The sequence below is a fragment of the Rattus norvegicus genome, chromosome 13, assembly GCF_021556685.1.
Source record: "Rattus norvegicus strain SHRSP/BbbUtx chromosome 13, alternate assembly SHRSP_T2T, whole genome shotgun sequence".
NCBI classification, from domain to species: Eukaryota; Metazoa; Chordata; class Mammalia; order Rodentia; family Muridae; genus Rattus; species Rattus norvegicus.
In genome coordinates this window covers 41,222,186-41,234,307 of record NC_141546.1, presented here as the reverse complement: position 1 = coordinate 41,234,307, position 12,122 = coordinate 41,222,186, and the positions used below count along the sequence as shown (strand labels likewise).

The window sequence follows — 12,122 nt, the reverse complement described above, 5'->3', positions numbered from 1 at the left end:
AGATGCCTTAAATCCTGTGATGGCTTCTACAAGCAACACAGACACACAGACACACAGACACACACACCATACACAAATACACCCCACACACACTACACCACACCACACATGTACACACCACACAGACAACATACACACACACACACACCCCACACATGTACACACCAGAGACCACACAGCACATACACACACATCACACTCACCACAGATATACACACCACACATACACACACACCACACACACAGAACACACAAATATATCACACCATCATACATACATATTCACACACATACATACGTACATATACACACACCATACATGTATATACCACACATACACACACATCACACACATACACACAGAACACACAAATATATCACATCACACACATATACTCACACACATCGAACATATACATATACACACACACACACCACAGTACACCACAGCACACACATATATCCCACACACATACTCATGCACATATCACACACACACACACACACACACACACACACACACAATTACAGATGAGAAATGGGAGAACATAGCAAAGAAATGTACTATAAAAGACACTGAAGAAATACGGCAGAAATGGAAAGATTTTGATGAACAGGAAGACCCACATCTTCTCAACAAGACAGAGAATAAAGAAAATAGTCATTTAGAAAACTCTTGTCTCAGCATGAGCAGTAGTAAATAAAAAAGTCAGAGCTGAAAATAACCGATTTTTTTTTTTTTAAGAAAAAAAAGCTCAGAGGGAAGTCACATGAGACTATGGCATCGCTTAAACACAGCAGCAGGTTTCTTGAAGAAGCAGGAAGGAAACAGAATGTAGTTTGGCTCCTCGAGAGGCCTGTGCCTACCCACACCCCAAGGCCACTCTACCACAGCACCACAGTCTTCAGTAGCCTGTTCAGTTCTCTTCTCTGGATCTTAATATCACACGTGAAGAACAGCTCCGCTAGAGGAAAGTAGATTTCTAGATTTCTAGAGGAAAGTGTGTGTGTGTGTGTGTGTGTGTGTGTGTGTGTGTGTGTGTGTGTGCGTATATTGTGTTTTGTGAGGGGGTGTGGTGGTGGGGTATAATGTGTTTGTGTGGTGTGTGTGTGTGTGTGTGTGTGTGTGTGCATGTTGTGTTTTGTGAGGCGATGTGGTGGTGGGGTGTAGTGTGTGGTGTATGTGTGTGTTGTGAGGTGATGTGGTGGTGGGGTGTAGTTGTGGTGTGTGTGTGTGTGTGCATGTTGTGTGTTGTGAGGTGGTGTGGTGGTGGGGTGTAGTGTGTGGTGTGTGTGTGTGTGTGTTGTGAGGCGGTGTGGTGGTGGGGTGTAGTTGTGGTGTGTGTGTGTGTGTGTTGTGAGGCGATGTGGTGGTGGGGTGTAGTTGTGGTGTGTGTGTGTGTGTGCATGTTGTGTGTTGTGAGGGGGTGTGGTGGTGGGGTGTAGTTGTGGTGTGTGTGTGTGTGTGTGTGTGTTTATCATGTGTGTATTTTTCACATCTCTCAATGTGCATGGAGATGAACAATCTCTGGTGTCATTCCTCAGGCACCATCACTCTTTTGTCTTTTGAGACAGGGCCTCTCACTGACTTGGAATTTGCCAAGAAGGACTAGACTGGTTGACCAGTGAGCCCCACGTATCCTGTCTCTACCTCCCCAGAAAAGCATACACACCACTGAAGTTGACTTTTCTTTATGTTTGTTTGTTTTAGTGGCTCAGGAGATCGATGTCAGTTCTTTGTGCTTGTAGGGTAAGTGCTAACTGAACCATCACTCAGCCCCTATCATCTAATTTCTAAACATCCTGACAGGTGGTGATGATAACATCTTAGCTCTTAGGTAAGCACCATACTGTGTACTAAAGGGGGCCTGTACACAGGGGAAAAACCAACTCGAATGTTCCTCAATCATCTTTATTCAGTGAGAGAATTTTATTGGGTTTCTTTTTTATCTACACTGCCTTTGAAGATAGAATCAGACAACCTCAGGACTGGACAACCTTTGGAACTAATTTACTCCCTCTTGTATCCCACCATGAGACAGCCAAGTTCCAAGCCCGGCTTGGTGGAGCACACCTATAATCCCAGCAATTAAGAGGCCCAGATGGGAAAGTTGCAAGGTCACAACCAGTAGGAGCTACACGGGAGGCCCTACTTCTAAACAAACAAAGCAACTGAAGTCCAGTCAGGTGCACGGCGTACACTGGAAGGCCCAGCTACTCAAAGCTGAGGCAGGCAGATCACTGGAGCCCAAGAGGTCAATGCCAGGCATTAAAGTAAGGCCCCTTCATCTCAAACCAACAAAGGCTAAAGCCCAAACAGGTTGTATGGGCTGACTTGTGTACTTCACTGGCACTGTCTTGGTATCTGAGAATGTGCATGTGTGCATGTATCTGTAGGCATTTGTATGTATGTATGTATGTATGTATGTATGTATGTATGTATGTGAGTATAGAGGTCATAGGTTGACATTGGGTATCTTCCTCAATCTCTCTTCCTCTTATTGTTGGAGACAAGGTCTCTCACTGAACCTGGAGCTCACTGATTTAGCCAGGCTGGCTCTCCAGCAAGCCCCAAGGAGCTTCTTATGTTCACTTCCCTAGACCCGTGATTACAAGTATGACATACACAATATTACATGTGTAATGTTCAGCTCTTTACACAGGTGCTGCTAGGGATTCAAAATCAGGTCCTCAAACTTTCGCAGCAAGTGCTTTACTGACTGGGCCATCTCCCCACCCCACCTTTGTTATTACAACTGGATTTTTAAAAAAATTATATGATGTCATTTATTTGCGTGTACATGTATGTGCATACCCTGAATGTATAGAGGGCAAAGAACACCTGTGGGAGTGGGCTCCCATGGGGTCCCAGGGATAGACCTCAGGTAGCCAGGTTTGGCAGCTTTCACCGTGTACTCTCTTAGCAGCTTGGGACTACTGGTGAAGAAAAACATTTGCAGTAAGGAGCACGTGGGCCCTATAGGAAACAGAAGGCAAAGAAATGCTCATGTGGTGCCTTGTGGGGGAAACTCTCAGCTGAAATCTCAGGGGTAAAGGGTCAGGAGTCAGAAGAGGGGCATGCAAGGCCTCAGCCATCTGGGAATGGCTTTATAATCAACCTACTGTGAACTATTAAACAGTAATCCTGACACCTCTACCAAGTCACCCTGTGTTCCTTAAAAAAAAAAAAAAAAAAAAAAAAAAAGGAGCCTAGAGGCATACAGAGTTAACTAGAACCCACAGCCAGACTGTTTTGTTTCTGTTCTGTTTTGAGACTGTTAATGTTTGTTTTTGAGGCAAGGTCTCAAGTAACCCAGGTTGACCTCTAACTGGATATGTGGCTGAGGATGACTTTGAACTTTGGCTTCTCCTGCCTCTACCTTTGGAGTACTAAGGTTACAGGCCTGTGCTACTGTGCCTGGTTTACCCGGTGCCTGGGATCTAGCCCCAGGCCTCTGTGCAAGCTTAGGCAGTCACTCCACCGAAAGAGATACACCCACTGCCTCCAGAGAATACTCTTAAGATGTCAACTAAGGAAACGGCTAACTTGAGGGTATGGGGGGAGGAGGAGGACAGGACAGATGGCTTACATTCTCCCCATGGGAATAAGAGGACACTAAGCTGCCCCCACCTGCTCCCCACACCTGGGTTCTATGCCCACAGAGGCTCTTCTGGGAAGGCCCAGAAACCAAGAGGCCAGTATGTTCTTCTCCTCAAACCTCTCTGTAATAACGACTCGGGCACACATGTTTTACCAGTCTGTTGTCAGCTGTTCCCTCAGGACTAACACTCAGCACTCAGGCTCAGGTTAGGCCTTGCCCTTGCCATCAACTGGTGAGACCTCAATAAATCCTTCAGCCGGATGGATGACACAGGCTACAAAGAAAAGAGAGCTACAGGGGTTTTCCCTGCAGTCCCTTCCAAAGCTCTCAAGACTCCTCAGGGCATGCGTTAAGAAGGAGGCCCAACATAAGACAGCTAGCTTCTTCAGTAAGAAAAACCACCAGCTCACGTGGGTTCTGGATCTGTTACCCAGGCTAGATTGTCTGGTCTTACGATATTATAATCTCCCTGTGTCTATACACTGGGAAGAACACTATTGTCTGCCTCAGGCTTACTAGAGGAATTAAAGGACTCCAACCAAAAGAAGCACATGGAATAGTGGCATCCGCAGCAAATAAATTTTTTACCACTACAACTCTGAGTATTATTATTATTATTATTATTATTATTATTATTATTATTTTGTTCCTAAAACAACGTGGACTCACATTGCTCAGGCTGTCCCTAACTATGTAGACGAGATTCTCACGCCTCCACCTTCTGAGGTGAGCATTGAGATCACAGGTGTGCACCACCTTACCCAGTTCATGGTGCTAGGAACTGTACCCAAGGCTTCCCGCACAGAAGCGAGCACTGGGCCAGCTGAGCCCCAGCCCCAGGCGACGATCCCATGATCCCTGCTACCCTTCACACCCATCCCTGACATTTTCCACAAAGAATGCACAATCTCTGTGACAATCACCCATACTAGTCTTCTCCTTCCGCCCTGTGGGGCCCAGGGACTGAACTCGCATTATCAGGTCCAGCCACAGATACCTTCGTTGACTGAGCCATCTGGCCAGACCATACACAAGGTGTTTTAGACCAGCACAGGATGGCAGGGCTTGCATGCTCTATGTGTGCACAACTACAACAGAGGAGCTCAGATGGGGACACACACATGTTCCTTCAAGGGCATCTCTCTCTCTCTCTCTCTCTCTCTCTCTCACACACACACACACACACACACACACACACACACACACACACACACACCCCAAGCCGAGGAACAAATAAGGCTTTCGTTTTCTGCAGGGCTGAGAATTAGACTCTGGGCCACATGCATGCCAGGCAGATGTTCTGCCAGCAGGCATGTCCAATCTTTTGACATCAAAACATGGTGCTGTCATCTACAAAGTCAGGCAACTGAATTAAAAAAAAAAAAGTTTCAAGTAAGGCAATGGTTTATATTCTTAGCCATTAGAGGTCACATGCTTGATACCAGTGAGAGATGACTGGGGGGAGGGGGGAGTGTTCGGGGACACAAGCACGTTTGCTCATATGCAAACATAGAACATAGAACATTGAGGCAGAAGCTTGCAGCATAGCCCTAGCTGGTGTCAAACTAGCTACGTAGACCAGGATGGCCTTGAACTTGCAATAATCTTCCTACCTCTACCTGCTGAATGTTGGGATTGCAAACATGTGCCCCCACCACAGCTTGGGTAAAGCATCTCTTACTAGTAAACCGGGTATTTAGGAGTATACCTCATTCCTGAGCTCATGGGCAGTAGAACAGAAAAGCCTGGGTAGCAGTCCTTGTAAGTAGCCCTCCAGCGACATCCAGGAGGCATCAACATAGCCCTGGCATTGAAAGTGACAAGACAGTGCCAGTTCGCAAGGGCAACTACGCCCCTCAAACCCAGGCATGAAGAGGCATGGAGGGGTGGCTCAATTCCTAAGTGCTTGCCACAAAAAAAAAAAAAAAAAAAACAAAAAACAAAAAAACAAAAAAAAAAAAACAAAAAAACACGAAGACCTGGGTTTGGATCGTTGGCAAGTACATAAAAAGCCAGGCCCAGCAACACACATCTGTAATCCCAGTGCTGGGGAAGCAGAGGCAGGAGGAAGCCTGGGGCTTGCTGGCCACTGTAGCTGATCAGTAAGATAACCTATCTCAAAAGAAAAAAAATTTCAGAGCAATTGAAGAAGACATCTGAGAGGCTCTGCTGACCTCCCCATCTGCACATGTTCCAGGACAAACATAAACATGCACACAAACACAAAATGAAATGGTTTACTACCCTTATTGACTTTGCCTCTCGAGATTTTGGGGACTACAGAGGTTCCAGAAGGAAGACCTCCTTAGGGGTTCTGAAGAAATGAAACAATTCCTCTAAAGCCTCCCCAGCCCACACAGCCTTCTCAGGACCACGCCAGGGACTTGGATGAATTCAACTGTGGAAATGACTTTAAAAAGAAAACAGCTCAAATGTCCGAACACACAGCAGAAGTCCTCATGGCTCAGGACATGGTCACAATGCCAAGGCTCCTGGGACCTTGTCTTGGCAGCTTTCCAAGAGCTGCTGGTCTGCATCTGCACCCTGTAAGAGGTCAGCTGTCTCTCCTGTGAGAAGGTCATTCAGAGGAAGAGCATCTCCATCCCTATCGTCACCTCTGGCCATGGCTCACAGAAGATGCTGGATAAATGCTAGGCTTGGAGAGATGACTAAATAGATTAAGTGTCTACTGCACAGACATCCCCAGCACCTACAGGAAAGGCCAGGACCACTGGTGCACACCAACAGTAACTTACAGGCAAACCTTGAATCACTGGTAAATCAGCATTGCTCAATCAGTGAACCCCAGGTTCAGTAAGAGGTCCTGTCTCAAAAAGAAGGTGGGGAACAAATGAGGATGCCTGACTGACATCAACTCTGGGACCTCTACAGGGACACACACACAGAGACACAGACACATACAGAGAGAGGGGGGAGGGGCAGAGGGAGGGAGAGAGAGAGGAGAGAGAGTTGGTTATCAACATGAACACACGATGTTAAACAGTGTAGGGATATGACCTAGATTAGGCATTCTATAACCCTAGTGTAGTTAAACCCACCACTATAATTCCAACACAGGGGATGTGGAAGCATGAAAATCAGGAACTCAAACCTGGGCTACATAAGACCCCCGCAAAATAAATCAAAACTTCAGAGGCTGGGCAGATCCATATTCCGTTCAGAAATAGAAATTTAAGAATATAGCCCTGTCTTCTGGCTATTCTGAGTGACTCTACTTCAAAGCCGTCATTAACTCTGGTAAAACCTGTACTGACAGGTTCCGAACATTTGTCTCCCACTCAAACCTCTGAACTGTCACCCACATGGCTAATTCCACTCCCCCTATAAAACTTATGTCTTGCCTCTTCTAATACCTGGATTCTGACATGTATACATTTCCTTCTATCCCTTTACAGTCATAACAGCTACCCCTGAGACAACACCAGGGGCACAGGCTTTCCTCGGAGTCATCACAAAAGCACTGACCAGGCCTGTCCCTCTGATAACCAGTCATACCCCCCCACCAGCCCTGGGACAAGCGGTAAGAAATAACTCCAGACCCAGTGCTCTCTAAGTCTCTCAGGAGCAAGGCTGCCTGTGAGGATGCTGAATGATGCTAGAGAATACCAAATCTTCCTGATGACTGCCCTTAGTGACTTTACTGAAATACTACCTAGTCCCCTCCCCTGATGGGACTCTGAGATGACACAGACCCCCAATCATGATGTAGTTCCCATGCAAGCGTGGTGACCTGCATTTGGTCTCCAGGACACGGGTTAAAAAGACACAATGATACTGCAGTGTGCACTTGTAATCCCAGCACGAGGGAGAAAGAGTCTGGTAGATCCCAAGGCTGGCTAGCCAGCCTCAACTAGTTACTAAATTCCAGGCTCATAAGAGGTCCATAAAATCAGGAAGCGGATGGTGCCTGAGAATAACACCTGAGGTTGTCTTCTGACCTCTACACAGACCTCTCTCCGTCTGTCTCTCTCTCTCTCTCTCTCTCTCTCTCTCTCTCTCTCTCTCTCTCACACACACACACACACACACACACACACACACACACAGAGTAACTCTTCTGGGACAAGCCCCTTGGCTGTGATCACAGAAGACTGTGACATTTCCATGTTCAGGAGGCCAGCCGAGCACGTGGCTGGTGGGTTCTTTTGAAACTGGGGAAACAGAATGGGAAGAAAGGAAGTCTGAATTGCTCTCATCTCTTGGGGTCCCTTCCAGCTTCTCTCTGGGAACACTGCGGATGCACATCCATATGCACATGTTCTGTATAAAAATGTATTCGGATGTGTGAATATATAATGAGCACAGTGTTCACACTTCCACACACAAAGCACTGGGAATGTGCACACTGCTCAGGAGAAGCTCCAAAGGCCCAGAGAGCTTTGCTGGGACAGCCACTGGAGCTCACAGAGACAGCCACACTGAGAGAAAGGACCAATGTCCTGCCATCTCAGGTCACCTTAAATCCAGCCAGTGGGGGAACTGGGGAGATGCCTCATTGAGTAAAACATTTGCAAGCAGGAGGACCTGAGCTTGACCACCAGAACATACATGTTTAAGAAGCCAGGCAGGTACGGGTCGATAGCTCAGTGGTTAAATCACTGGCTGGACAAGCACAAAGACCTGAGTTCAATCCCTATCACCCATATAAAGCTGGGCACCACAGTGTCTATAATCCTAGCACTCCTGTGGAAAGATGCGAGACAGAGACAGGCACCTCGGAATTCGGCTAGGTCTCGGCTGGCATATGCCCCAGAAAACAAGAGCTTGTCTTATCTCTGACAAGATTGAAGGCAAGGATTGATGCTTGAGGCTGTCCTACTTACACACAGGCGTGCGCACACACACACACGCACACACACACATATACATACACACATACACTCACATGCACAAATTTCACATTAAAAAAAAAAGGAAGGCACAATGACATAGAGTTATAATTTCAGTGTTGTGGAGGTGCAGACAGATGGACCTCTGAAGCTCAGTCAGACCAGCCTACCCAACTAGTACCAGGCCAGTGAGAGACCCTGGCTCAAAAACAAACAAACAAAGAACATAAAAACAAAACAAAACAAAAAACCCAAGATGGACAAAATCTAAGGAATGACAGCTGAGGCTGTTCTCTGACCTCCACATGCAAGGACGCAAGGTGTCTCTCTCTCTCTCTCTCTCTCTCTCTCTCTCTTTCTCTCTCTCTCTCTCTCTCTCTCTCTCTCTCTCCACACACAAACACACACACACACACACACACACACACACACACACACACACACACGGATAGTTACAAAGCTCCAAGCCCCTATAGACTCTTATCCTACTAACTCCAGTCTCAAATGTCCCAAACTAGGAAGGAAGGCTGAAGGAAGGAGACACAGGAAAGACATGACTCAAGCCTTTTGCCCAGACATTCAACTGGGCCACAGACACTTGCTGGGGACAGACACTTCCTCTTTTCTCTGTCCCTAAAAAGGGTACTTAGGTCACTATTGCCCCATTCACTCCTTCTCTCCATTTCCAGAGCTCTACATCAAGTTTCTCATATGGACATTAAGTTGATAACAGAAGAAAAACTAAAATGTCCCCTAAAGGGGGGAGCTTTGTTCTGATCCTAAGGGAATCAGACTTAAGCCTGCCAATCTCAGCACTGAGCAACAGCCACAAAATAATTAGAGGAACTAAGGGAGGGTGGGAAAATTCATAGAAGACAGGTATGAGATGGTGTGACTTTGATGGAGATAGAGCTCCATTCCAGGAACAAAGGGTCCCCCACAAGTCCTGGGTGGGAGATCCCTCCAGACTTGACAACGAACTCGAGCTACATCAGTTAATGAACTTGCTTTCCACTTAAAACTCAACAGATTCTAATTTGATCTAACCTTATATCCAAGTGTAGTAACAGATGTGACTTTGCCATTACAAGGGAAAATTCACACAAACCTCTGGTTTGCTGCTTCCCAACTTTACAGCCCCAGAGGTACCCAGGATCATATTCAAACACCAAGCAGAAGGCCTGGCAACTAGTGCCAGGAATTACTGAGCTCTAGATCTAGACCAGGACAACCTCAGCAAATCAGAAGGCATTATCTGGGTCTTAACACTTACACACACACACACACACACACACACACACACACACACACACACACACACAGAGAGAGAGAGAGAGAGAGAGAGACAGAGACAGAGACAGAGACAGACAGACAGACAGACAGACAGACAGACAGACAGAGAGAGAGACAGGCATGCACACAGCTCAAGGGTTCTCCAAAAGCCACTGGGGGAAACAAATACAAGCGCCACCCCTTCCCTCTTCCCTGCGGTGGCTTTGTGTGTGACATGGACTGGGAGCGCGCGCAAATGTTGCCAGGCTCACACACCCCCTTCCACCCAACCTGCTCCCAGCACAGAGTAAATGCGCGCGACTGAGTGGCCTGCGTTCCCAGAGAGTCGGTCCACCTGGCAGACCAACGCAGTATCAGGCCTCTGGTCTTCTACCCGCAGGGAGCAAGGGTATGACATCCACGCCCCCATCTCCTGAGGCCAGAGTGGCTCTAGAAAGCAGAACTGTGGTGGCAGTCACAGGCCAGGCAGAGGCCCGGGAATGAAAAAGGGTGAACAAGAGGGCACAGAGATCCCCACTCACACATCCCCTACCCCCAATTTTGTGAGCTGTGGCCCCAAAGGGGACCAAAGCGACTGGCCTGGCGACTCGGCAGGAAGTTCCCAGGACCGCACTGAGCATGCTCTAGGGGAGTGTGTACGCGGGTGTCGCCCTTACATCCCGCAGCCTCTGCCATCTCCCAGTCGTGGGTGCACGCCGGCTGGATCGTGGTCGGGGCTGGCGGTCCCCAGTACTATCTGGGTTCCGAAGGGTCTTCTTGACCTCTCAACCCGGAGCTCTGGATCTTCATATTCCTTCTCCCCAGGGAACTGGGGCCCCACTCCTTCATTCTTCTTTCCAACTGGTTCAAGGCACATCTCATGCTGAGCTCTCGGATCCCTAGGACCCTAGCCCCGCTCACGCTGGCATCCTGGTTTCTGGTTTCACCGCGGTCCCAACGTCCAAAATGCCAATCTCCTCCTCCTTCTCGCCTCCTCCAGCCCACGCCACCCGAGCCCCCTCTGGACAGTTTTTGGAAGCCTAAAAGCCTCAGGGAAGATCTTCAGGGTCCCATGAGATGGGATGCTACTGAGCAGGTGGTGGACCCTCCAAGTGGGTCCCTTCGGTTGTACTCTGGGGTTCCCTCCCCCGTCCCAAATCAAACACGGCCAGTACATCCACCCACGCAGCCCCGGGTGTCAGCGTTGGACCGGATAAGGACTGTCTCAGCTCCCCTAGCGTCCCCCACGCGTCCCTCGCGATCCACAGTCCGTGCATCTCCCCGAGGGGGGATGGCGAGCTTCTGAATCGATCGTTCGACCCTGCAGCAGCTCTTACCTGCTAGTAGAGGAGCAGCAGAAGCACCATCAGTAGCAGTCGGGGTCACTCTCCTGCAACCGTGCTCCTGGGAACTGGGGTCCCAGGCACAGCCAGGAGCGGGGTCACAGCGCCCCCAGAGACTGAGGCACAGCTACCTGGGCTGGATGGAGCCTGGGGTGGCCGCCGCCACCGCGGGAGCCGCAGGGCTGCCGGGCGAGCGGGCCTCGGCAGGGACGGTCTGAAAACTACCAGCCCTGGCGAGGCCGTGCGCAGCGCGTCCACCTTCCGCCCCTAGACGCAAGCGGGGACGTTCCTCCTGGGTCCAAACGATCAGGACCGAATGGTTAGGAGATCTTTTCGAGGTTTCTACTACCCTTTCCAGATCGACCTACCCAACTTCTCTCAGCTTCTGGGCTCGCGCGGATCTCTAAGGCAAAGGGATTCCGGGCCACGGACGTTCGGCAAATTCCCCGCCCACCCCGGCAGAGCGCTCAGCCAATTCGGAACGCCTCTGCTTCTCGGGGATCGTCTGCAAACTCTAGACCCTGTACAAGAGCACTTGAAGCCGCTCCATTCTGCATGCAGCCCAAGGAGAAACAGGCAGAGAGCTAGACCGAAGGAGTTGAGTAAATAATACTCTAGCAAGGTCAGGGGCAGGGTACAATTACTGTTACATACAGTGCATCCTCCGGAGTGATGATCTCTGGGCCACCTCAGCAGTGAAGCCAGTGGGGAGGGAGATGGCGGGCTCAACTATTTAGGGGTCTTGCCAACTTTAATAAACGCCCTGAGCTCCATTTTATACTTGGTAGAATAGATTGGCAAAAGCAGTAGGAATTTCTGTCCCGTGGGTTTTTTTTTTTTTTCTGAACAGATTCGTATTTGTTTATTTTGTGATTTGGGGGGTAGGGTGGGAATGGAAGGTGCAGTCTTACCTGACCCTGACTGGCCCTAACCAACTTGCTTTCTAGCAGAGGATAACCTCGAACTCTGGACCCTCTTGCCTCCATCTCCTGAGTGCGGGAAATTACAAGCATCAGCCACCATGCCCTTGGTTTTGGTGACCCTGAGCAAGCCAA

The 12,122-nt window shown here is 48.8% G+C and overlaps 1 protein-coding gene across 2 annotated transcripts in view; it reads right to left on the bottom strand.

The window, feature by feature from the left end:
* Mgat5 (alpha-1,6-mannosylglycoprotein 6-beta-N-acetylglucosaminyltransferase) overlaps nt 1-11,477 on the bottom strand; it is a 288,591-nt gene extending 277,114 nt beyond the window's left edge. Inside the window, exon 1 of one of the 2 annotated variants that reach the window (XM_087581590.1) lies at nt 11,062-11,477. The gene's annotated coding sequence lies outside the window, so the exon portion shown is untranslated. 2 annotated transcript variants of the gene reach the window in all.
* Between the last annotated feature and the right edge of the window lie 645 nt (nt 11,478-12,122).